The 25,904-nt window shown below is 39.6% G+C and overlaps 1 protein-coding gene across 19 annotated transcripts in view; it reads left to right on the top strand.

Annotated features, from left to right (window-relative positions):
- Positions 1-25,904, top strand: part of FHIT (fragile histidine triad diadenosine triphosphatase) — a 1,095,777-nt gene that overhangs the window by 59,634 nt on the left and 1,010,239 nt on the right. For 3 of the 19 annotated variants that reach the window (XM_073350947.1, XM_073350944.1, XM_073350954.1), the window contains one exon: positions 18,885-18,944. The exons of the other annotated variants lie outside the window; for them this stretch is intronic. The gene's annotated coding sequence lies outside the window, so the exon portion shown is untranslated. The remainder of the gene's footprint in view (positions 1-18,884; positions 18,945-25,904) is intronic. 19 annotated transcript variants of the gene reach the window in all.

Genomic DNA, 25,904 nt, shown 5'->3' with positions numbered 1-25,904 from the left:
TGAGATGTGACACTGAGGTGGGAGCTGCACCTGAAATTGGCATGCAAAGATGATGGTGCATATTGGCACTAATGACACTGCTTCACAGGAAATATCACAGATTATAGACTACTTTGGAGAATTTGGAAGGGTGCTGAAGGAGAAGAATGTCCAAGTAAGCATCTCAGAATCCTGGGAGTGAAGAAAGACAGAAGGGGCAGTGCAGTTTGGATGGCCTCCTTCCCAGTAGAAGGGGAAATGGCCCGCTAGGGAACAGGCTGGCTAGATTAGTCAGGAGGGTGTTAAACTAACAATAAAAGGGGAAGGTGAAAAGGGGGGGAAATGAGCACACATTTAAAACAAAATCGAGATGTTGAAAACAAAATTAATCAAAGCACCAAGGGATATGCAGAAAATAAATTATTTAATTGACTGCACATGAGCCTGGTTAACAAACAAGAGTATTTGGAGTTTCTGATTTGTGAGAATAAATTGGTCTGGTTGGTATCACTGAAACCTGGTGAGATGATTTACATCATTGGAATGTTAAAAGAATGGTTATAACCTATTCAGGAAGAATCAAGTGGGTAAAAAGGGAGGAGTGTTGCACTCTTTGTTTAAAAAAAAAAAAGACATTACTCATTTCCAAGTCACTGACAAGTTGGAAGCAAATGTTTCTGAATGCTTATGGATCGATGGCCTAGCAGATAAAGCACAAGATGAGGTACTAGTTAGTGTCTGCAATAGACCACCAAATCACAACAGAGAACAGGATGACCAGCTCTGATCTGTAATATGTGTGGGACAAAAAGCTGTGTTATCATGGGGGAATTCAAAATGAGCGACGTATGCTAGAGGTCTCCTGCTGCAAGTATTAAACTCTCCTTGGAATTACTAAAAATTATTGATGCCAATTTCCTAACTCAAAAGTGTTTAATCTAACACGGGAAATTTTATATTAGACCTCATCTTGACAGATAAAGAGGAATTGATGAAAACTAAAAATTTGTGGTTGCCTAGGTACAAGTAATCATGAATTGGTGATATTTGTTGTGTGCAAACAAAGTCTAAATCAGCAACATGCTTGGTGATCTTTAAAAGGCCAATTTAACAAAGCTGAAAACAATTATGAGCCAAGTCAGCTGAAAGAATTAAAACAATTTTTTAATGATAATTGCTAACTTTTAAAGAATGTTTTCACTAGATGCTCAAAAGTGACAATTGAGGAAAATTACTACACTTGTTTAAAAAAAAACTAACTTGGCTTAGAGGGGGAAAGTAAAGCACTATAAATATATATAGAGAGCTATGAATTGTGGAAAATTGGTAAGGAAAGCTAAAGGAGACAAGGAGACTGTGACGGAATCCCTGGGGTACAGCCTGGGACTGTGGGAGTGTTGTGCCCCCTTAACTCTCCAGCCTGGGCTCTCTCTCACAATGCTTTGCTAGTGACAAGCAGTGAAACCCTCTAGACCCTGTTATCACTCAACTCAACAGCATGTGGAGCCTCACTCCCAGCTAGATTGCATAAATGCTCCCAGAGCCGCTCATGAATCCCACAGAGAAAGGCACCAACCAAATTCTCCCAGCCTTGTACCTTAGGAACATACCGTATTGCCAATATACCAATTTTATAATTATACCAAATATATCAAATTTATAAATTGGTTCACCATCTCATCAATGGAAAGTGGATATACACCAGCCTTTGCAAACTTGAGCAGATTTACCACACACACTTCAGGCAAACTCACTTGTAAAGAAAAACAGTAAAAGAAGTTTATTGACTACAAAAGATAGATTTTAAGTGATTATAATTGGTCATTGGAACAAGGCCAATTAACAAGGGTTACGGTGCCTTCTCTGTCACTGAAAATCAAGACTGAATGTTTTTCTAAGAGGGATGCTCTAGTTCAAACAGGAATTTCCCATGGTCTGTATTATTGCAGGAGGTCAGATGAGAGGATCACAGTGGTCCCTTCCGGACTTCTTGGCAAAAAAACTGAATCTCCAGGAGTGTGGATCTATTGCAAAGCAATTATATGTGAAGAAATGACAAATACTTGCTTATTGTTGTTTTTCTTTGAGTATTTGATTTTGTATCAGTTGAGTGCCCTTGTCACTGGTAGGACTTCTCGTAGTAATTTTTCCTTCCAGTTAATTGTTCCTAATGTGTTTCTAGGCTTTCCTTTAACAAAGTCATTGCTAGAATTCCACAACAGAGGAGGTGCATGCTTATCTTGATCTGGAGTCCAATCACTACAGCTAGGGTTGTGTTTCTATCAAAAGGCAAATGCTTCCAGAGAAAAATTAGAAATAATGTACTATTTTAATGAAAACTGAAATAAAAACTGCCTCTAATAGGTTTCTTTCTTAAACAGCCACTTTAAAGCATCCATAAGGTTTCCAGGATAATTTTCTTTAATCTTTATTTGAAGTCAACCTTTATGAGGCAAATTATTTTTGTTACTTCACAGGGGTGGTAGCGTAAGATAGGCATACGTATATTTATATGTTTTTTAAAACATAGTTGCATTGAACAAACTGGGTTTTAAATTTTTTAATTATCTTAAGTGCAGTAGCTGACTTAACAAGATAGATAGTGAAGTGTCTGCAAATACACCATGGCAGAATCAAGCAGTATATTATTAATCTGTCTTTTTAAATGTATAGCTGATTATATTTATGGAATGCCAGACATATTATCTTATCACCAATACAATTCAAAAACGATTCTTGAGTAAGGGTAATGTGCTGTTGATAATGGTATTGATCAAATTTAGGTTCCCTCTTACTAAACACAGTCAGTAAGCCACTAGCATCTCCGATAAATACTTATGCTTTAAAGGTCAATCCAGACCTTGTGGACTGTTTTTGCTTTCCCCGATAAAAGGAAATGCAAGCGTGCCAAATTGCTTTGCTGCAGCTTAACCATAGCTCTGAATGAATTCATAAATGCTACAAAAGGGAAGCTTGTAAACACATGCTGCACAGAAGAGAAAAAGGTTTCAAATAAATTGGTTAGTCTCTAAGGTGCCACAAGTACTCCTTTTCTTTTAGAAAAGAAAAGATGTCATTCCTACCTAATCCTTTTCCTGAGGGGGGAATATGTGTTTATTCTTGTTTTGAGAATTGATGGATAACTTGTATGAAAACTGGGTGTTACGTTAATCAAGAATTCTCTTTCACATTCCCAGTGGAAATATAAAGTCAACATTGGTGTTTTTCTTTTTCCAATATATGCTCTGTGAAATGTGTCAGTAGGGGAACCTACCTGTCCGAGACTCCATCAAAATAGCATGCTTGCGTCTAAATTCTTTTTCTTGGAACACATATTTTTCATATTCAGTGACAAGGTGTTTCTTAAAAGCAGTTGTTTTTCCAAAGCTCTTGCTTTCAGGATGAAGTGTTGAAAGACTACCACATATTTCTGTGTACAAAATGGAAACCTGTGCTACCCAAAGGCTATATGCTGCCCTTAGTCAACTCCAGGAGCAGTAATGGTGGAGGGAGTTTTGCTATGGAGTGAGAGCAGTATATGGCTCTCAATCCAATCAATAACATGGCAGGAAAACAATTCTAAAATAGAGTTCAAATGTAAAAGTACTTGGGAAAAAAAGAGATTTTCCTCACCAGAAGTACGTTCCTTCAGAAATCAAGAGAGCAATATTTCATGCCTTGCTCCCAGCACAGAGATTTTTCTCATAGTGTGGTGACTAGCAAAAAGAAATTACACAATATTAGCAGTAGTTGCCTTGGCAAGGTTCCTTGGTACCGTAACTTAGAACATTACATCATTTTAAGAGCTGTGTCCGTTTCCAGTGGGTATTTCTTCAGGCATCACTACGAAGGATTCTCTGTGAAAGAAAATGTAAGAATGCAGAAAAAATGGCTAAAGTTCAATAGTACATGTGTTGATATGATACGCTCAGCACACATGCACACTTAGAATGAATTGATTAGTTCAATGACATAATCCTTCCCTCTGTTTATCATTTCATGGTCTGTTGCTATGTTCCTAGCTTTAATACTTCAAGTGCAATGGGGTGACATTGCAGTCACACACAGTGATTTTTCATCTTGTATATAAATACAGATTAAAATTGGTGCGTGCTGAATCATTTTCTCTGAGCTAGAGAGTGGGAGAAGTGACTTTTGTCACAGGCATTTGCAACATACTACATATGGCTGTTTTACTGCATAAAGAAAGATAATTTCCAAGAAAGAAAGCTCTTTGGCTATGTACAGTAATGTTCATCCCGACTCTTCTTCATATTTGGTGTACAAGAAGTGGATTACTGGAGTCACATGTTGTAAATAATGGACATATTTCCAAGAGAACTAAGATACTTTGTCCCTCCCAGGCACGGGATCAGTTTTTTTTTTCTTTTGGAACACTAGTATAGAACGAATGACTGGATAAGCTACACTGGTTCCTTAACTAATCATCTTTGCAAAAGTATTTGCCACATGAGTTTAGCAGCCAGTATCTCTCAAACTGCTAGAGCTAGTGATTAATTCATTATACTGCTTGAAGGCTGAGATTACAATTTTCAGGTTGTATATAAAATTAGTTTCTAGCTCTGCTTTACAGGTTCTCAAGAAAGTAGCCGCTAAAATAATGTGAGAATTTAAATGGAAGTAGGGGATGGGGAAAAGAAGATGGCAACCAAATTACATGATTTTAAAGTCTAGTATATCTTGATGGCAGGTCTAACGTAAGATGGCTTTATATGATCTGAGAACTGGAATAAAATGCTCATTTCTAGCCCAGGATGTTCACAGGATATTAGAAATTGAACCTGTGCCAAGCTTAATGTTCTGCGAGTATAGCAATTTTTGGGGGGTTGGAAGAAAATCTTGGCCCAAAACATTTATGTGGTCATTCTGTGGGCTTTGCCTTCTAAATGAAACAAAGTAGCAATATTCATAGTTATTAGGATGAAAAAGAGCTCTCAGGTTTACACTCCCTGAGGTTTGTTTTTAGCAGATGTGGTGCAATACTGCCTGCAATTGGTCATTTAATCTTCAAGCACAGTTTTAAAATCCAGGACAATATATTATAATTTCAAAATTCCATAACTATTCTTTTTGTGACATATCTATAACTCCTGCTTTATCTTATTTTAGAAGCTGAAATGTATGGTGACTTGATTTTAAGGTTGAAATACTGCAGTTAATGCCCATTGAATTATTCTCCTTTGGAAGATAGAACATATTATAGTTTCTTGATGTCAAGTGCTTACCTTTTCTCATAGCACAGTATACTAGGTTCCAAATCTGAAATTAGGCGTATGGTTTTTAAGAGCTCTTATTAGAGTTTAAGTTAAACTTAATACACCAAGCCTCCCATTTCTCAAGTGGAAAAGAATAATTGCAATAAATATCCTTCCATGCCAATGGAATACCAGCAAGATTTTTTATACGATGAAGGTAGCACAGAAAAATGTAGTATTTTAATGCTAGCAAACACAACATCGTTTTTCAATGTCTTTCTGATGACAATCTGGTTATTAGGTTGTCAGAGGTTTTTGACAAAATGTGGTGTTGGGCTACCTAATTAGATTGCTTCAAAGCCCATTGGGGATGCTGATATTTTTCTAATAATTTTTGGCCTAGGTTGTTCTTGTTAAAGGCAAACTTATCAGTCTTGTGAGAAATGTTTGCTTTTTATATTCACCGTGCTAAACATGAAAAATCCACTAATGCCTAATACATGTATAGCAGAATATGCTTTACACTGGAAGTATCATATGTTTGCACATTGTAGCTGCTGGGTAGAAATGCCCAAATGCTGTTTAGTCTTATAAATAAATAATTTATACAAAAATGAGAATTAAATTGCAATTTCTACTTTTAATTTAGAAAAATTTCTTCAGCCTATTTTTACTTTTAAAGATCAATAATGAAAGTCTGTGGTCTGAAAGAGTTTGTACTTCTCAAACTACAAGATAGAATTTTTTTTTGCATCTGCTTATTTAATATTTTATAAAGCAACTGATTATGTGAAGAAGAAACTTAGTTTCTCTTGTGAATGTCATCAGATTAGATTTGTTTGGGAGATTTGTTTTGTGGATTACTCAATTGATGAAAATAGCTCTGCATTGTTTAATATAAATATAGGTTTCTTTGTTAGTAAGGTTCAGGTACTACTATATGATAGCAGAATGATTTGGAGATCTTGGCAGTAAATCATTTCATTAAATGATCTGTAAGGCCTTGATTCAGCAAAGCCCTAAAACTTGTGCTTAAAGTAAAGAATATGATTAAGTCCAGTTGACTTAAATGGGGCTTAAGTGCAAACTTAAATGCTTGTTGCATTGAGTGCTGAATAGAAAAATGTAGTACCTTCAAACCTCCCTACCTGCAATACCTGGCAGGCTCAAGCCTAGGTCTAAATCTGTCTTTTACAACTAGGAAACGTTTAAACAGAAGCAGACCGAAAGCTGGGCTCAAAAACAAATTCCCTGTAACTTTCTCAGTGGTTTTATCTGTCATTAGGCATGAAAGAACAAACGGCTATTTTTAAAAGAAGGTTTTAATATCTTCAACTGCAGTTTAGAAGAAAATGGCAATATAATCCCCAGTAGGTAACTTACTTATCTTGACATTTATTTATTTAAAATATTTATAGAGGAATGGCCACTGAAATGCATCATTCCATTGGCAAGAGGCTTTTTGGCAGGAGCAGGACCAGGGACGGCATACATTACTGCAGATGTGAGACGTGTTTAAACTAAATCAAATAGAAAGAGGTTAATAATGCCAATCAATAAAAAGAGACATTCTTTATCAAACATTTCTGAAATTGCAGTTTTGAACTCTCAGTACAAATCAAATAAAGAGATCTTTTCTAATTCTGTCTTTTCATATTGTATTCTGTTGACATAAAAAGCAGGTCTCATTCATTGAAAATTCCATTTTACAGCTAAAAGTTTCTTCAGTGTTGTACAACTGAGGCATTCCTTTAGCTGAAATTGCAATCCTCAAGTGTGTGCTTGCCACCCCCACACTTTGGATTTCATAATGCCCCTCCTTTTTTGAAAATATTAAAACTCAAGCTACTGCAAATATGCTATTGAAAATTGTAGCATTTTGGACTATTATATAAAAAGTTACACTTTACGTGAGTAAGGGATGATTCATTAAACAGGTATCAAAATGTTTGTTTATTTTTAAATTTGAAACCCGCTTTTAGATTTTCAAATAACTCTGCCTTCACTCTCCAGCAGAAGGAAGGGTCTGTTGAACTCTCTTCTGATAATGTTACCAGTAGAACCAGACCCAGGAGGTGGGGGGGCCAACAGACATTGCTCCAGCTTTCCTTCCTGGAACTCTGTGATTGGTATGTCTTCCTTCTACTCGCCCCCATGTACTAGTGCCAATTCCTGCCTCTTGTAAGAACCACAGTAAGACAGGCTGAGGTGGGAATCTCAGTGAGGATGAACGGTTGGGAAGTCAGTGTAGAAGCACACAAAACTGGATTCTTTGCAAGAGAGCAAGTAAAGTCATGTCCTCGTTTCTCAATGTTTTGGTTTTTTCCTCCCACCAAATGCTCTGTTATTAATGTTGAAAACCAGCAACTAATCATAGGCAGCAGCTATTTATTCTAGTTTGTACTAAATATCAATATTCCGTACTACACATTGTGGTGGATAAATTTTTATCTTAATGTAGCTGAAGTCCTGGTGAATCAGCCAACCCTATGTTAACCACTAGCATGTTATGTTGTCCAAAATATCCCAACGGAGGCTATTAAGAGGTTTCACTGTATTTCATTGGTTTCAGTGAATTTTTATACTGAGTTCTGTAAATATAGAAATAAAAATTCTTCTTAAATGTGTTAAATTATGCACAATATTGGACAACCAAAATCACATTGATACACTTCAAATTCACCTTCCTTTGGTATTCTGTAGGTACCAAGTTTCCATTACACAGGAAATGATGGTTTTGTTGTTTTGCCTTAAGCTGTAGAATTAGTATATCATACCAGAGAGATCAGTATTTTTCCATTATCTCATAGAGCTCCCATGATTACATAAATTCCCCCAACACACTGTGGTATTTGTATCCTTAGTTGTTTATACCCTTGTAATTTTGGGTCATTTTGTACTTTTCAAAGTTAAGTTGCAAATCAATACTTACAGCATTAACCCAAGGCAAATGCATGCTCTTTACCTGAAAGATTGGTAAGGATTCAAGCTTATTTCAAATGCTATTAAATAAACTTTGAATTCAATTCTAAGTGATATTCACCCCCAGAATGAACTTATTTGGATGTTCTATTAAAATGGTTGAATTTATGGGAAAGAATGCAAAAGAAAATTGATAGGTTTATTTCTATGTATCCTTCTCGGCTTTTTTGTTTAAATTACTGGAAAAAATACTGTAAATTGTCAACAAATTATCTAAAAAGAAAAGGAGGACTTGTGGCACCTTAGAGACTAACCAATTTATTTGAGCATGAGCTTTCGTGAGCTACAGCTCACGAAAGCTCATGCTCAAATAAATTGGTTAGTCTCTAAGGTGCCACAAGTCCTCCTTTTCTTTTTGCGAATACAGACTAACACGGCTGTTCCTCTGAAACCTGAAATTATCTAAAGCCACAGATTATCAAGTCTTGCTCTTAAAAGTGAATAAATCATACTGCTGATGTTTTTAGAGTGCTTGCTGTGTTGTTGGTTTTAATTAAAGTTATGCAAAACACACTGATTTGGGTTTGTCTAGGTTTGGTTTGCTTGACATTTCAGGTTAGTTTAAAACCTAGAAAACTTCCAAATGAATACATGAGAGCATGCCAACTGCATTATGAAACCAGCAAATTTCACCCAAACTCCCCAAATGAGGCTTTGGTTACCCTTTAAACTTTGTGTCTTTTGTGTAGGTCATGTAGTGTCTTCTCACTCCCTCATCTTGCATCTTTGTTAGAAGCTGACCCCCTCCCAGATCTACAAGAGATATGCATGCTTGAGTAAAATGACAAGAAAGAGACCTGTGGGTCTCCACTAGGTCTTAGCGTCACCCTGTGGCTGAGACACCCCAAAATATTGTAGCCTTATCTATAGTAATGGTTTTAACTAATTACCCACCCTAATGTGAGGTTTTACACATACTTTACTTTGTGAGAGTTCAGTCCAAAAATGGACTATACTAGAGATGTTATTAATAGAAAGGAGACCCTATATTGCGCAACAGAGACTACACAGTGCTCTTTCTGTAATAATTACTTTTATTAGCCAACCAAACAGCGGTAAATGCACTTCAATCTAGTCAAAGAGAGAGAGAACCATCTGGAATGTCTAGCATTTGCATAAGTCACACCATCCCTTGCAGAAAAACCCAAAGTGTGAGTCGTCGTTCTCACCAGCATCATCAGGCCAGTGGTCGTCATCCTGTCATCCCCCCACTCCCCCGAGCCTTCACCCTAAGACATGCAGGCTAGGATACAGCTTTTATAATGTGTTGAGCTGATGCTGACTGGGCTTTATATATACTTGTGAAGGTTTTTCTTTTTTTGAACTTACTTCCACACCCCACTACTTTAGGGTGTCCTGTTTTCCATAGACTATCTTGTTTGTTCCCCTTATACTCATTAACATTTACGTCACTCTATCACCAGAACAACAGGTGGTTTACCTAAAGGAAGTCTCTAATAATTCGCCCTGGCTTCCGACTATCATTTTGTGGTGTCTGCTGATCTTCTGTAAACATTATTATCCAAACTCAGAAGTTATTTTCAAAACATCAGCATATCACAAACAGAGACACAAGCTCAGCAGAAAGAACAGGAGTACTTGTGGCACCTTAGAGACTAACACATTTATTAGAGCATAAGCTTTCGTGGGCTACAGCCCACTTCATCAGATGCATAGAATGGAACATATAGTAGGAAGATATATATATATATATATATACATATAGAGAAGGTGGAAGTTGCCATACAAACTCTAAGAGGCTAATTAAGATGAGTTATTATCAGCAGGAGAAAAAACTTTTCTAGTGATAATCAAGATGGCCCATTTAGACAGTTGACAAGAAGGTGTGAGGATACTTAACTTAGGGAAATAGATTCAATATGTGTAATGACCCAGCCACTGCCAGTCTCTATTCAAACCCAAGTGAATAGTATTTAGTTTGCATATTAATTCAAGCTCAGCAGTTTCTCATTGGGAGTCTGTTTTTGAAGCTTTTCTGTTGCAAAATTGCCACCCTTAAATCTGTTACTGAGTGGCCAGAGAGGTTGAAGTGTTCTCCTACCAGTTTTTGAATGTTATGATTCCTGATGTCAGATTTGTGTCCATTTATTCTTTTGCGCAGAGACTGTCTGGTTTGGCCAGTGTACATGGCAGAGGGGCATTGCTGGCACATGATGGCATATATCACATTGGTAGATGTGCAGATGAACGAGCCCCTGATGGCGTGGCTAATGTGATTAGGTCCTATGATGGTGTCACTTGAATAAATATGTGGACAGAGTTGGCATCGGGCTTTGTTGCAAGGATAGGTTCCTGGGTTAGTGTTTTTGTTGTGTGGTGTGTGATTGCTGGAGAGTATTTGCTTCAGGTTGGGGGGCTGTCTGTAAGCGAGGACTGGCCTGTCTCCCAAGATCTGTGAGAGTGAGGGATCATTTTTCAGGATAGGTTGTAAATCTTTGATGGTGCGCTGGAGAGGTTTTAGTTGGGGGCTGAAGGTGACAGCAAGTTTATTATTAACTTATCTTTATAATATCGTAATCTTATCCTAAAGCAGCTAAGCTAAATATCTTACAGGCCTAAGCTTGCAGGTTTTGTGTTACAACATTAATTAATACTTATATTTTCCCTCTGTATCCTAAATAGACCTGATATCTTTTATTCTTAGCTACAATACAATCTTGTGGTCTCAAATTTGGAAGCAGGGAATGAGCAGGACTAAGAGGAGCCTTTTCTGAATTTCCTACCTCTCCAGCTGATTTATTTAAAAGCTATGTAGAGTTTAATGAATCTAACAACCTGTCCACTTTGTCACTACCCTACAGGTTCCCCGAAGTGGGGGGCCAGCCACATGGGCCACCCTCTGAAAATGGTGGAAGTAAAGAAGGGGTAAAAGGCGACTAGCCCTCTGCTCGCTCCCTCTGACGGGTGCAGTCAGGGCACAGAACAAATGAGGTTCAGTTTAGGGTGACCCCCTCAATTAAGGCAGGCTAAGTACAGTTCTGCCCTTTACTCATACAGTAAGGATAACAACATTTCATTACCTCTGCAATCAATATTAAAGCTAATGTTAAAATTATCTAACACACTGGTAAAGGAAAGAGTTTCTATCCATCTGTGTATAATGCTTAAATTATCCAGTACAAAGTTTGTTTTACAAATCATAAAATACATATAGTATATAATCTGCAATATCCCAAATTAAGGTTAATAAATTTAACAATGCAGTTAACATATTTGCATCCAAATATTTGGATACATCACTTATAAAAAGTTATATTAAGAGTAGCTTGTGGAAAGCAAATATAGCAATGAGTGTAGATTGTCCCTCAGTAATTGAGAATTTAGGATGGGTTGTCCCTCAGTAAATACAATCCATTAGAGAAGTATTTCAGTTACTTTCCTGACTTTGCTTCTCAACGATACTTCAGTTCATCTCTCCTGGTATTGCTGATGTCCTAAATATGTTCTAAATAGATGTCTCTTGACCGCCTCATGGCATCCAACACCTTGAGTTGCTCCATCAGCTGAGTGTAGCGCTGACCGATTCCGCATTCCTGCAACACTCTCTCGTTACTGGGATCCCATGCGCACATGGCTCTGACGATCAGCACATGTGTTTGAACTCATAACCCCTCTCAAGGCTTTGTCCAGCGGAGTGTATTTCTCCACCTTCTGAGCTTGAGCATTAGAGGCGGCCAGGGTCCTGTTCTCAAAGTGATTTGTAACCCAACGCTAGCCAAAAGTGATCATTTTGGCAAAGCAGCTCTATCATACTGTGGAGCTAGGCAGCGTAGGTGTGTCTATGCCAGGGGTCGGCAACCTATGGCACGCGTGCCAAAGACGGCACGCGAGCCCATTTTTAATGGCACGCTGCTGCCTGCCGGGGCAGCAGCAGCGTGCCATTAAAATCCTGCCCTGCCCTGCCCAACCCGGCCCGGCCCGCTCTTCTCTTCTCCGCCCCCTCCCACGGGGGCAGGGGACAAGGGGCAGAAGCTTGGTCCTGCCGGCTCCCCTTCCCCTTCCTGCAGTGTGCTGGGTTCCTGCCCCTCCTCCTCCCCCTCTCTCCCTCCCTGCTGGCTGATCAGCTGATGGCCCTTGCGAGGAGGTGGAGGAGGAGGAGTGGGGTCAGCGTGCTCGCTGCTCCCAGCGGAGACAGAGACGAAGCGAGGGCAGGGCCTTGGAGAAGGGGGGTACGGAAGCGGGGCATACCCCCTCCAGGCCTCTGCTGTGAGCACCCCATGACCCCAGCCCACACTCCCAGCCCTCTGCCCTGACCCTCCCCCCACACACACCCAGCCCTCTGCCCTGAGCCCTGCAGCCCCACACACCGTGCCCTGAGCTCTGTACCCGCCTCACACACACCCAGCCCTCTGGTTGACTCCTTCACTCCCCCCACAATACCAGCCCTGACTCTGGCACCCCCACACATACCCAGGCCCCCCACACCCCATGCCCTGACACCTGCACCTCCCTCACAGGCCCCCAGCCCTCTGCCCTGACTCTTGCACCCCCACACATACCCAGCCCCCCCACACCCCATGCACCCCCCACATCCTGACTCTTGCACCCCCCACATACCCACCCCCACCCTGAGCACCAAACGGGAGCTCCTGCACCCCGCCCCCAACATTCCCACCTGCACCCCTCCCACCAAATGGGAGCTGTCCAGGTAAGCACTCCACACCCAAACCTCCTGCCCCAACCCTGAGCCTCCTCCCTCATTCTAGCTCCTGGCCAGACCCTACATCCCAACCCCCAACCTGCTCCTTCAACCCCAGCCCCGTGCTCATTGCACTCCCACTCTCAGTTCAGTGCAGAGAGAGAGGAAGAGAATGGGCCAGAACCAGGGAGAAGGTAGGTACCCACTGTATATGGGCAGGGCCTAGACCCCAGACTGGCAGCAGGCTGAGCGGGTCCGACAGCTGGGATCCCGTCTGGCAGGAGCTGGCGGATGGAACCCCTGAGCGGCAGCGGGCTGAGCCGCTCAGCCCACTGCTGGTCTGGGGTCCTGGCCGCTGGCCCCACACAGCCCACTGCCGGTCTGGGGTTCTGGCTGCCGGCCCCTCGCCAGCTGGGGTCCCGGCCGCAGGCCCCGCTCAGCCCGCTGCTGGCCTAGGTGAACGGAACCCCAGACCAGCAGCGGGCTGAGCGGCTGGCAGCATAAGATCAACGTTTTAATTTAATTTTAAATGAAGCTTCTTAAACATTTTGAAAACCTTGTTTATTTTACAATACAACAGTAGTTTAGTTATATAATATATAGACTTTTATAGGGAGAGAGATCTTCTAAAAAACATTAAAATGTATTACCGGCACATGAAACCTTAAATTAAAGTGAATAAATGAAGACTCGGCACACCACTTTGAAAGGTTGCCAACCCCTGGTCTATGCAAACATTGTCTGTTCCTGAAGTCTTCTTCCCTAGTTCATCACTAGATGTCAGGGGAGAGCTCATTCGGACCCTGCTTACAATTTAATTCACATAGGCTTATTCATAAAGGACATGGTGGTGGATTCCACTTCTTCATCTTTCCTAGGATCTGGGAAGCTTTGTATGCTTTCCCCCCTGCTCCAACTGTGTAAGTGTTAATAGTGCTTTTTTATCAATATGGAAGGAGAGCTATAGCAACAGGTGGGCTACACAATGACTCGTTAACTGAAAAGCCTATATTATTTAGGATTACAAATCATGAATTGCTGGTTCCCAGTCATCTACTCAGACCACTGAGCCATGCAGATCCTTTGAAAAGGGAGATCTTGAAAGGAATTAGTCCTCAGGAAATTGCTTGTTCTGAAAGAAGATGCTAAAGTTAAAGACAATTATTTATTAATTTTTGTTAGAAACATTTTGTGTTTTGAAACCTGACGAGTCCTTTTGTGAATTGTTGCAGTTGATTTAATTATGTTAAAATTAAATTAAACAATTAATTTTCTGTTGTCTGAGTCAAGAGGCTCTCAGTAACCTGGGACAAAACATTTCCAGAAAAGAAGACCTGTTCTCTAGAGAAAGACTTATGGGAAAGGAATGTTATTGACTATATGGAAGAGAGATTCTGGAGACAATTAGATATATAACTTTTTTTTTTTTTTTACTCAGGAGTAAGAGATTACTTCAGCTGAGCTTGAGAGAAAGTCAAAGAAGGAACATTCTTTTCCCCCATCTGATTCCACATAAATTTCACCCCCTGGAACACTCCAGCAGTGGAATATCAAGTTAAAAACTTTAAATCATCAGAATCAGTTACCATGAGGGCACAGGGCACTTGCTAGTTACATTCAAATTAACTTTTTTGTGGGTGTCACTCCACAAAGAGAACATGCTTAAGATGTTGACACGGGGATAACAGTTTGCTTGAGAATATAGGACAATGTAGAGCACTCTTGAAAGAAGTGAGGGAATTGAAATGACAGTGTTTTCCAGTACTTCCCTAGGCATTGACAAGGAGGAATAGGAAATGGGAGATAAAATAAATCCTCAATATTCAAATGAACTAGAGTTTTAAAAGAGTTGATGAAAACTAGCTGCCTTTAAAAGGGAATTTGTATGATATTGAATTGCTACATATCAAGAACTTTTCTGAGAATTTTTTTGAGAATGTTTTCAAAAGATATTTTGACAAGTACAAGAAGGGACGAGGAGGTGGTATCATTAAATAAGATGGCAACTTTTGTAACCAGTTTTTTGGTATCATAGCTCAAGGGAAAGTCAATAAACTTTGATTCCCAGCATTAATGTAATTATTTTGATTTTTCTGGCTCATTCTAGGGAAGGCTGCAGTAATGTAATATCAGATGGCCGAAAGCAATTCAGAAATCCAGTGTCCCAGAGGATGACGTTCAAACGTAGGAAGTCTGGGGGTGGAATAAATCATTTTCTCTGATCTTGTTAGGGATGAGAATATTACAGAGAAGCAAATGTACGGGCAGAACTAATACCAGAAGGATACTGTAGGCAGAGAAAAAAACAAGAAGTTTCTCTGATAACCAAAGGTGTCCTTTTAAAGTGTTCTTTTCCTTTTCTTTTTTCTCTCTGTTTTCAGCTAACTTTGTGTAAATCATCTAGGAGGGACTTTCATTGCTACTGCTGTTGGCAGTTGTATTATACTAATTCAGTTCAGCTGCTATTTTATTCAAATATTTTGGGATAATCATCCATATTATTCTGAAAAATTTCCCCCTTGGTCCAGTAAGAAATTACATTAAAAAATAGCTTCCAAGGCATGTTTTGATACAGAAACTTGCTGTGTCCTTGTGATTTTTAAATGATGCCACCTGTATATTCTGTTTCACAATTCAAGTTTTCTTGAGGGAATGAGGAAGGTGGGTGTGATGGAAGAATCACAGTAATATAAAGCCCTTGTTGGGTGGTAAAGGCCAAAGAACTTGCAAATGCATCTCAAAAAACCAAAAAAACAAAACCCCGCAAAAACCAAAAAACTTGATCAGCTTTAAATACTTGGAAATAAAACGGACATATGGCATACTCTTATCTGTATTGTAAAGCTTTTCAACAAATAAATTAATATGTGATGTGCAAGTGTTATCTGGAAAAGAAACAAAGCTATGAGATCTAATTACAGAATCTTATGTTTAATAGTTTATACGGCGTCCTTTGCCAAGGGAATTTTTTTTGAGCTGAGGGTGGGGTGGGGTTGGGGGGAAAAGATAGTACAATGGGAGTTCTGCAGGATTTGGATCTTTTCTCAGCTTTTTCCACCCCTTGAATCCTGCGTGTCCATCCGTGTCTTGTAAAAAGTGGGAAAGAACTTGGGATTCAAAATTAAATTCAGTTATGTGCACATATTTTGCAGGTAAAGTTGAATCATATGCATTTTAGTGTTTGCCCTTGTGCCCAGCTTTGAACCTTTGGCCCTTCAATTCTTATTAATGTTCAGTTATTTAAACTACTTTCCCCCTGTCACTGTTATCCTTTAAAATATATATGGCAAATATATTTTAATATAATAATAATAATATACACGGTCTCCCACAGTATTCTTGTCATCAAGTTAAAGAAGTATGGGCTGGATGAATGCACTATAAGGTGGGTAGAAAGTTGGCTAGATTGTCAGGCTCAACGGGTAGTGATCAATGGCTCCATGTCTAGTTGGCAGCCGGTGTCAAGTGGAGTGCCTCAGGTGTCGGTCCTGGGGCCGGTTTTGTTCAATATCTTCATAAATGATCTGGAGGTGTGGATTGCACTCTCAGCAAATTTGCGGATGATACTAAACTGGGAGGAGTGGTAGATACGCTGGAGGGGAGGGATAGGTTACAGAGGGACCTAGACAAATTGGAGGATTGGGCCAAAAGAAATCTGATGAGGTTCAATAAGGATAAGTGCAGGGTCCTGCACTTAGGCCGGAAGAACCCAATGCACAGCTACAGACTAGGGACTGAATGGCTAGGCAGCAGTTCTGCAGGAAAGGACCTAGGGGTGACAGTGGACGAGAAGCTGGATATGAGTCAGCAGTGTGCCCTTGTTGCCAAGAAAGCCAATGGCATTTTGGGATGTATAAGTAGGGGCATAGCCAGCAGATCGAGGGACGTGTTCGTTCCCCTCTATTCGACATTGGTGAGGCCTCATCTGGAGTACTGTGTCCAGTTTTGGGCCCCACACTACAAGAAGGATGTGGATAAATTGGAGAGAGTCCAGCGAAGGGCAGCAAAAATGATTAGGGGACTGGAACACATGACTTATGAGGAGAGGCTGAGGGAACTGGGATTTGAAGAGAAGAGAAGAATGAGGGGGGATTGATAGCTGCTTTCAACTACCTGAGAGGTGGTTCCAGAGAGGATGGTTTTAGACTATTCTCAGTGGTAGAAGAGGACAGGACAAGGAGTAATGGCCTCAAGTTGCAGTGGTGGAGGTTTAGGTTGGATATTAGGAAAAACTTTTTCACTAGGAGGGTGGTGAAACACTGGAATGCGTTACCTAGGGAGGTGGTAGAATCTCCTTCCTTAGAAGTTTTTAAGGTCAGGCTTGACAAAGCCCTGTCTGGGATGATTTAATTGGGGACTGGTCCTGCTTTGAGCAGGGGGTTTGACTAGATGACCTCCTGAGGTCCCTTCCAACCCTGATATTCTATGATTCTATGATTCTATGAATACTGACATGTTTCCTATATTTTAACTAGCATTGTAATTGAAATGGTGGTTTTACTGTAACAACAGCAACTTACAGTATTTAAATCTTAACATATTATAGCAATTTTATTTGTGCACCACAGTGATCAGTGCAGGTAGCCCAGCTTTTGTTGGCTAACTGCAGGTGAAGAGCCAGTGTAGGGAGCACAAACTGTATTTTGTGAATCTCAACTCTAGTAGCTATTTTTTTCTGTTTTATTTTCTCTTGAGTAAGAAGAAAGTAAAAAAAATATTGAGGATTACCAGGACTTCACCTATCAGAATATAGTAATTTTAAGCAAAATAATTTTTTTTAGAAAAGCATTTGACATGTTGCCTCTTGAAACAATGAAGATGAGCTATTGCATCTGAAGCCAGTTTGTCTTCAGTTCTGAGTGGGGTATGCAGTAGGAGAGAGGGTGTGTGGCACTTTCTGTTCTTGTGCCGTGCTATATAAGTTCTGGCACAGTGCCAGTCCTTGCCATCAGGTAATTCAAGAGCTGCTCCAGGCTAGCACCTACAGCTGTGCTAGCTTCCCTTTGAGAGGCCAGCACTATGTAGAATGGAGCACATCCTGCATTGTTTTAAAGGTGAAACACTGCTATATTTCAGGGCATTGTGCCTGAGGCAGGTACAGTGTTTCTGGAAGACGCTGCCAGGGTATTGTGCCTCTGTTCTGACTGAGGGTTGTGGCCCAAAGGAACAGTTTAGCCCATATTATACAAATTCTTGAGTTTCATAATGAACAAGTCCATCCAGCCCAAAAAATTCTATACAGCATCAAAGCTGTGGAGGGTTGGTTTATGTCCCAGATTGTGCAGTCATGGAGTCTGCTAGCTATTCAACTTGGAGGCAGGTGAGGAAGTCCATTATCAGTCTTCATATAGTGCCAATTTCAACATTAGCTCTAATCTAGGCCTGCCCTTATCTAAAGGGAATAGTCACAGAACCTGGTCGTTATAGACACAGAGATATGCCTGTATGCAGCCTCCTGGGCCATGTGTGACCTGGGAGGTGATGTAAAGCTTTTTCTAGTTAGGACCTGAAGTTGCCTTCTCATGTGCCATTCGTTTATTCTTCTTGTTTCCCTACTGGTAGAAACTGATAACAAGAGTTGCAGGTTTCACTCTCATAAGTGTTGTTCTATACAGCTGTAAATTGTATTATGCTTCGAAACGCCTACAGGCCTTGCATAAACCCTGATCTGATTTTTCTTGCTTTCTGGGGACTTTCATGATCCTTTATTATTGAGGCAGGTTCTTGCGTAGTGTAACTAATGCTTGAAAATCTATCACATTGTTCTTAAAATTCATATCCCAGCATTTATGACAGTACCAAACTGATCCCATAATTCTCCACTGTAGAGGTTTAGTGCACTGACTCAGGAGTGTATTGAGCTAACATGACAGGAAAATATATCATTTTTCACAACTAAAAGCAATGTGAAAGTTAAAATAATAGAAGCTCAATGGTGCTGAAACAAAGAAATATAATTCACAGCACTACTTGTTTCTATCTATTATATATGCAGGTAATATAATTGCTTATGTTAAAAAAAAACTGTTTTGTTTTGTCACCTTCAGAGAACTTCTTGTTTGCAGACTTAATTAATTGAGCTCTCTCTTAAGCGTGTGTTTTACACAGTGAGTATACCTTTAAGTAACTCTCAGGATATAAGTACCTGTATATGTTTTGGAAATATGTTTTGTTTGGAACCTTTACAATGCAGTTGAGATGCATAGAAATTTGGTGATCCAAAGGCACATGTGGCTTGTCAGATACTGTGTCCTACTATTAGAAAATAATAGGGTTTTTTAATGTTCTTTATTAGAGACAACTGTCAGTACTATTTCCCTTGGTGAAAACAAAAAGCATTACATATGGAATATGCCACAAAGATAGTTCACAAATGACATGATAAATAAAAACAGGTATTATTAATAATTCTCATTAGCAAATGCCACAGATGGGTTTGAACTAGATTCCATACAAAAGTGTCTCATACATTATACTTTTCAAAAGACTGTCATCTTTCTATTTTGATTTATAGACAATTATTATGTTTTAAATAACTTTTTGCACTCATTCTTTGAAATCCATGCTGGATAGTCTTTTGTTATAGTTAGTGGCAGCATCACAAAGTATTATTTTTGCTTAATGATTTGTGTTTTATTTCTAGATATGTTTGCACAGATCATTAAATTATTATTCATGGTGCAAATATTTGTGTAAGAATTAGTCAAAATACTGTATGACAAAGCAAATTTTATAGTTTAAAGTAATCTTCCACAAACAGTTGGCTGTATGACTAATAGAATTATGTATGCATAAAATCGTTTTTACTGTAGCCAAAATGCAGAATAATAGCTTGTCAAACTGTCATTTGCAAATGAGATCATAGATTTTGTAGTCCAAATTAGGTTGTGTTCTTTTTCTTTTTGTCAGGTCACATTCTAATAACCATATTGTGCATTAAACTCTGCGATTATCTGAACACTTGACAGATGGTAGACCATTAATTTGTTTGTAAGAGACAGTGATTGCTGGTGCAGTAATAGTATTGAACAAAATATTAAATGTCAAAATCCACTTTTTTTTATGCTTTTGCTTTCCTTATTTTAGCAAAGTAATTCTAGGAGAACATACTTTTTTTTTAGCTAAGCATATGCTTTGTTTTACTAGACTGAATGGTTTTTACTATCAGAAAATGAGGAAATTAAAAAAGAAAGAAGTTATTGTTTACATTGTTATCCACTTAATGATCCTTATTTTATCTTGCAATGTGGTCAAGAGAACCAGTAAAAAGTAGAGAACAAATGCCAATAGTAAATGAGAAGTGATGTTACTTATGCTTATGAGCCTGCAGTTTTGAGATGCGATGTAATAAATACGTATGTTGATCTGTAGAAGAATTACGTTATTCAAAATTATGAGCATTTTAAGAAAAATTGGTCATGGGAGGAATAAGAAAAAGGATTACTATGATAGAGTTAGGATTTATGTTACTGGTAACTCATTGTACTAGTACTAAATTGATAACACAATGTACAAGACCTGTGGTACTGAAATGAATAGTGTTAGTCAATAATAATATCTATTTGAATCATAATTTTTATTTCTCATCATTGTTTATTTTTAAAGTATCCCAAACATCTAACCGAAAACAAGACATCTCTCTGCCCCCAGGAACTTGCACTCTTAAAACAATGGATTTGACAAACAAGTGAGGATATGCCATGCCCCAGGAACAGGGAAGGGGTGAGAAGGGACTTGAGTTAGTAACAACTGACTGCGTGGTAGCTCATGAAAGGAATATGTGCGTCACAGAGATTCAGGTGTTTTTTTGGGGGGGGTGGGCAGTGTAATGGCTCCTTTTATGAACCTGGGAATGAGTGACAGGGGATGGATCCCTTGATGATTCTCTGTTCTGTTCATTCCCTCTGGGGAATCTGGCACTGGCCACTATTGGAAGACAGGATACTGGGCCAGATGGACCTTTGGTCTGCGCTTGTAGGGCCATTCTTATGTTCTTACATTAGACAATGCCTCAGAAGTATTTTTTTAGGAATGATTTGAACAAGGTGAGGGTGAAAGTTTGATGAATAGATTTTGGTAGGGCATTCCAAGTAGAATGTGCCGCATGGAAGAAGCATAATTCTGTTTGTGAGAGGGGGAGATGAAAGAGATATTGCCCTGTCATGCCAGAATAGTTAGCACTCACTGGAGTATTTCCTTGTTAGCATATATAATTCTTTATATGTTCTACACCTTGGGAATTATAATTTTTCTTTGATAACCACTTCTCTTGGTATCAAATGGTTAATAAAAATATGCTTCTGATGCCAGCAAACTTATCTCTACAATTGCGGTTGACTCAGTAGCACAAAGACAGTAATGTCAGGGGAACCCCCCCCCCGCAACTAAAATGTAGTTTCCTTGATTTTCTTTGCTTAAGAGCATTGCAAATAATAATTAATTAATAATTAAGAACCACCTCCACTTTGCTTCTGTTCAACATGCCTCTGAACACCGTGCAAGCACTGTAATTCTTGGAAGTGAGTGTTAAGGCAGTCTCTGGAAGAAACGTTTTCCTATAAACTGGGGAAGCTGTGCCATGACTGGCACAGAGATGTTGCCTGGCAATTAAGATAGAGCTGAGCAGAGGATGGTGGAGTGGAGTTAAGATAGAGAAAAGGTGGATGGGATCGGGTATGTGAGTGAGAGTGGAACAGCACAAATGGCAAGCAGGGTCTGAGCTAGACATCATTGTAAAGGAGCTGTGATGATACCATTTTGCAAAGAAAGGCTTAACTGATTAATGGAATAGGCTATTACTATGAGTTCTGTAAAAAGGCGGGGGGGGGGGGTATAATGCTCAGTCCCAATTCTAGGTATTGAGGTTCTATTGCAATCATAAGATTTAAAAATATTCACTCAGTTTTCCTTTTTGAATGGCCTCTCTGGGCTTACTTTAATCCCCTGTTGACATCTCAAACAAGATTTGTACAAACATTTCAGTACAAAAAGTTCCAAATGCAGAAGACTATAAATAATCCCCATTCATTAAAGGTGTGTGGAGGGTAGAAGTTAGGGCAGGCTTTCAGAAATCCTGTATGCAAAGTACCTCGAAAAGAATTGACTGCACATAAAAGCATGCAAAAAGTTCTCAGTTTGTAAAAGCCTAAGCACCAGGACTCCTATGAAGTGTTAGAGTGTTCTGGGTATTGACATGCAAATAAATATACCAAGCATACCATTTTGCTTCAGCATTTTTATATCCTATACTGCCACAACAAGCCTTTGTATGTGTTACTCCCCTGTCAGTACTCTGAATTCCAGATAAAAAACTGGATTTATTTACGACTTTTTCTCCTTTACAAATGAGAATTTTGTTGTTGATCTCTTAGAGTTTTGTAAGAGTTATCTCATTCTGCTAAGAGAAAATGCCTCTCAATGTTAGGAAGTAAAGACAGCCTGGTAATTTTTCCTGTAACCAGGTGGTCCTATTGTTTCTTATTAAAGATATGAATCTGGTGCTCCTGTTCAGAGTCACACCTCAGAGAAATGGCTGCAAGAATATGTAAAACTCTGTAAAACTTGTTAGCCATTCTTAAGAAATACCTCTTATACAAAGCAACAGCTGTAATTTTGAGGGCTTTTCACTTCCTTGTTTTTAAAAAAAAAAGGCTGAAAAATCTAGGAAATTTGTTTTAATAGACATACAAACCAGTTGAGACCAAGTGCATCCCTAATTGTTTCCCTTTCGATAGAGTTTTTAATTTATTTTGAATTTACCTGCATGCCTCCCAGTTGTAGAATGTGACCCAGATTCGATATGTGCTCATAACTTTCATTAGGTAATGAATGACATACACTTATCATTAGAATGTACTAATTAAAGGGGAAAGTGACATTTCAAAGTAATGTTGCTCCCTTGTATTTTAATGAAATACTACCTGGTTTATTTTTGTTGAATTCACTAAAATGCCGTGCCTGGTTCAGTATCACTGTAGTATACTTTTTCGGTAACTTTTTTTTTTGCCAGGTTTCAGAGTAACAGCCGTGTTAGTCTGTATTCGCAAAAAGAAAAGGAGTACTTGTGGCACCTTAGAGACTAACCAATTTATTTGAGCATGAGCTTTCGTGAGCTACAGCTCACTTCATCGGATGCATGCCGTGGAAACTGCAGCAGGCTTTATTTATACACAGAGAATATGAAAAAATACCTCCTCCCACCCCACTGTCCTGCTGGTAATTTGTGTGTGGGAGGGTGGAGGGTGAGAAAACCTGGATTTGTGCTGGAAATGGCCCACCTGATGATCACTTTAGATAAGCTATTACCAGCAGGACAGTGGGGTGGGAGGAGGTATTTTTTCATATTCTCTGTGTATAAATAAAGCCTGCTGCAGTTTCCACGGCATGCATCCGATGAAGTGAGCTGTAGCTCACGAAAGCTCATGCTCAAATAAATTGGTTAGTCTCTAAGGTGCCACAAGTACTCCTTTTCTTTTTTTTTTTTTGCATTTCTTTTCCCATCTTGGAGCTTTTAATATGAGAAAGAAAAAGTTATTTTGTCATGTTCTAGCAAGTAGTAATAACCAGACTGATTCGAATAATTAAAAAAAAGGGGTGGGCTACACTGAAAAGCATAGGTTTTCCTTTTTTTTTCTTTTGGTTAGGTCAGAATTCAAGTGAATTCTTGCTTATATTAGTATGACAAACTTTCACAGGCCGCAAATGAGGTGTAGAGATGATGTACGTTGAAAAAATGATTGCAACTTTTTAAATGCACAAATTGATATCAGACAGCTATTCTTGGTGAAGCTGTCTCTGTATATCTTCCAAGCCAACCTCTTGAAGTGTAAAAAGAAAAGGAGTACTTGTGGCACCTTAGATACTCACAGATTTATTTGAGCATACGCTTTCGTGAGCTACAGCTCACCTCATCGGATGCATGCAGTGGAAAATACAGTGGGGAGATTTATATACACAGAGAACATGAAACAATGGGTGTTACCATACACACTGTAAGGAGAGTGATCAGGAAAGGTGAGCTGTTACCAGCAGGAGAGAAAAACAACCTTTTGTAGTGATAATCCAGGTGGGCCATTTCCAGCAGTTGACAAGAACATGTGAGGAACGGGGGTAGGGGGGGGGAGGGGGGAGGGGGGCAGGGGGGGAATAAACATGGGGAAATAGTTTTACTTTGTGTAATGACCCATCCACTCCCAGTCTTTATTCAAGCCTAATTTAATGGTGTCCAGTTTGCAAATTAATTCCAATTCAGCAGTCTCTCGTGAATGGACACAAATCAGAGGTCAAGAATGATAACATTCAAAAACCAGTTGGAGAACACTTCAATCTCTCTGGCCACTCGATTACAGACCTAAAATCTTCAACAAAAAAACTTCAAAAACAGACTCCAACAAGAGGTGCCACAAGTCCTCCTTTTCTGTTTGCGGATACAGACTAACACAGCTGCTACTCTGAAACCTCTTGAAGTGTGGCTCTGTTGCAAATCAAAGCTGCCCCAATAGGCTTGAATGACTCACGCACCTTTACCAGGGTGACTGAGCCCTACAACACAGCCTAGTCTTTTGTGAAATCGAATCATCATCCATATATGATACACTGTCATTATGGGGTGAGACTCTTTGCTTTCATGTGCTACTTCCTTTTAGCCCCCACTACAATGGGGAAAGAGCAATTTTGGCAGCAAATTTTTCTCCTCTCCTTTCAGTCAGCCTTTCCCATTTGTTTCTCTCCGTGTTAGAAGAAGTAGCTGGTGCCTTTGGCTGAGCTGACATCTTTGTTCCCTACTGCAGTTGGTCTTCAGAGAGACATGGAGCCAACATGGAAGACTGACTTTGAGCAGGAGAAACTGGTAAGGGAGGGAGAGAAAGTACTCCGCTTCTCTGAAGCTATCAGTGAGACCTGCTCTGAACAGACAACTATGCCATATTTGACATCTTCCCAGCACAATAGGTGTCTGCCTCTAGCTGTGCTCCAAACATAGATTTAGAGAAAGAGGAACTTGAAGAAGACATGTTGCCCCCTGTATCCTCTGCTGTATTGCAGGCTACTATTTTGGATTGACTGGGGCTATGAGGCCTCTTTCTTCTCCTTTCCTCAAGATCTGTGTTCCTAACAAGCCCTCTAAGAATGCTCCCCAGAGACCTTTGAGTCTCTTTTTTTCTGCCTCTTCCAGAATATTTTCCAGGTCTCTCTCTGCAGCACATGTGAGCAGACAATGCCTTCATCTGCACCCCAGTGCTCCCTCTAATCTCAGTGCAATAGAGAAGGGTGAAATGCCTTCAGACTCTGTGCTCCCAACTCACTCTGTTTCCCCTCTCCTTTTCTCCCACATTTAACTTTGAAGTATCTCAGGAGTGTCTTGAGAGGAATAGAGATAACATGTTTTCCCTTATTTTAGTCAAATTTTGAAGATTTCCTTCCCTGTCCAACAAAAGATCTTGGAGGAAGGCACAGGGATTCACATTCTTTTTCAGAGGAAGTGAATGATGGGAAATGGGAAATAACTGCCTAGGAAGGAATACTGCGGAAAGGGATCTGGGAGTCATAGTGGATCACAAGCTAACTATGAGTCAACAGTGTAACACTACTGCAAAAAAAGCAAACAGCATTCTGGAATTTATTATTGGGATTGTTGTAAGCAAGACAACAAGAAGTAATTCTTCCACTCTACTCCGTGCTGCTATGGTCTCAACTGGAATTTTGTGTCCAGTTCTGGGAGCCACATTTCAGGAAAAATGTGAACAAATTGGAGAAAGTCCAGAGGAGAGCAACAAAAATTATGAAAGGTCTAGAAAACATGACCTGTGAGGGAAGATTGAAAAAAATGGGTTCATTTAGTCTGGAGAAGAGGAAATGACTGAGGGGGGACATAACAGCTTTCAAGTACATAAAAGGTTGTTACAAGAGGAGGGAGAAAAATTGTTCTCTGAGGACAGGACAAGAAGCAATAGGCTTAAACTGCAGCAAGGGTGGTTAATGTTGGACGTTAGGAAAAACATCCTATCAGGGTAGTTAAGCGCTCGAATCAATATCCTAAGGAGGTTGTAGAATCTCTGTCATTGGAGGTT

Source organism: Lepidochelys kempii, chromosome 7 (genome assembly GCF_965140265.1).
Source record: "Lepidochelys kempii isolate rLepKem1 chromosome 7, rLepKem1.hap2, whole genome shotgun sequence".
In the NCBI taxonomy this organism is placed as follows: Eukaryota; Metazoa; Chordata; order Testudines; family Cheloniidae; genus Lepidochelys; species Lepidochelys kempii.
Note: the sequence above shows the minus strand (reverse complement) of the source record. Positions and strands in the feature narration are given on the sequence as shown.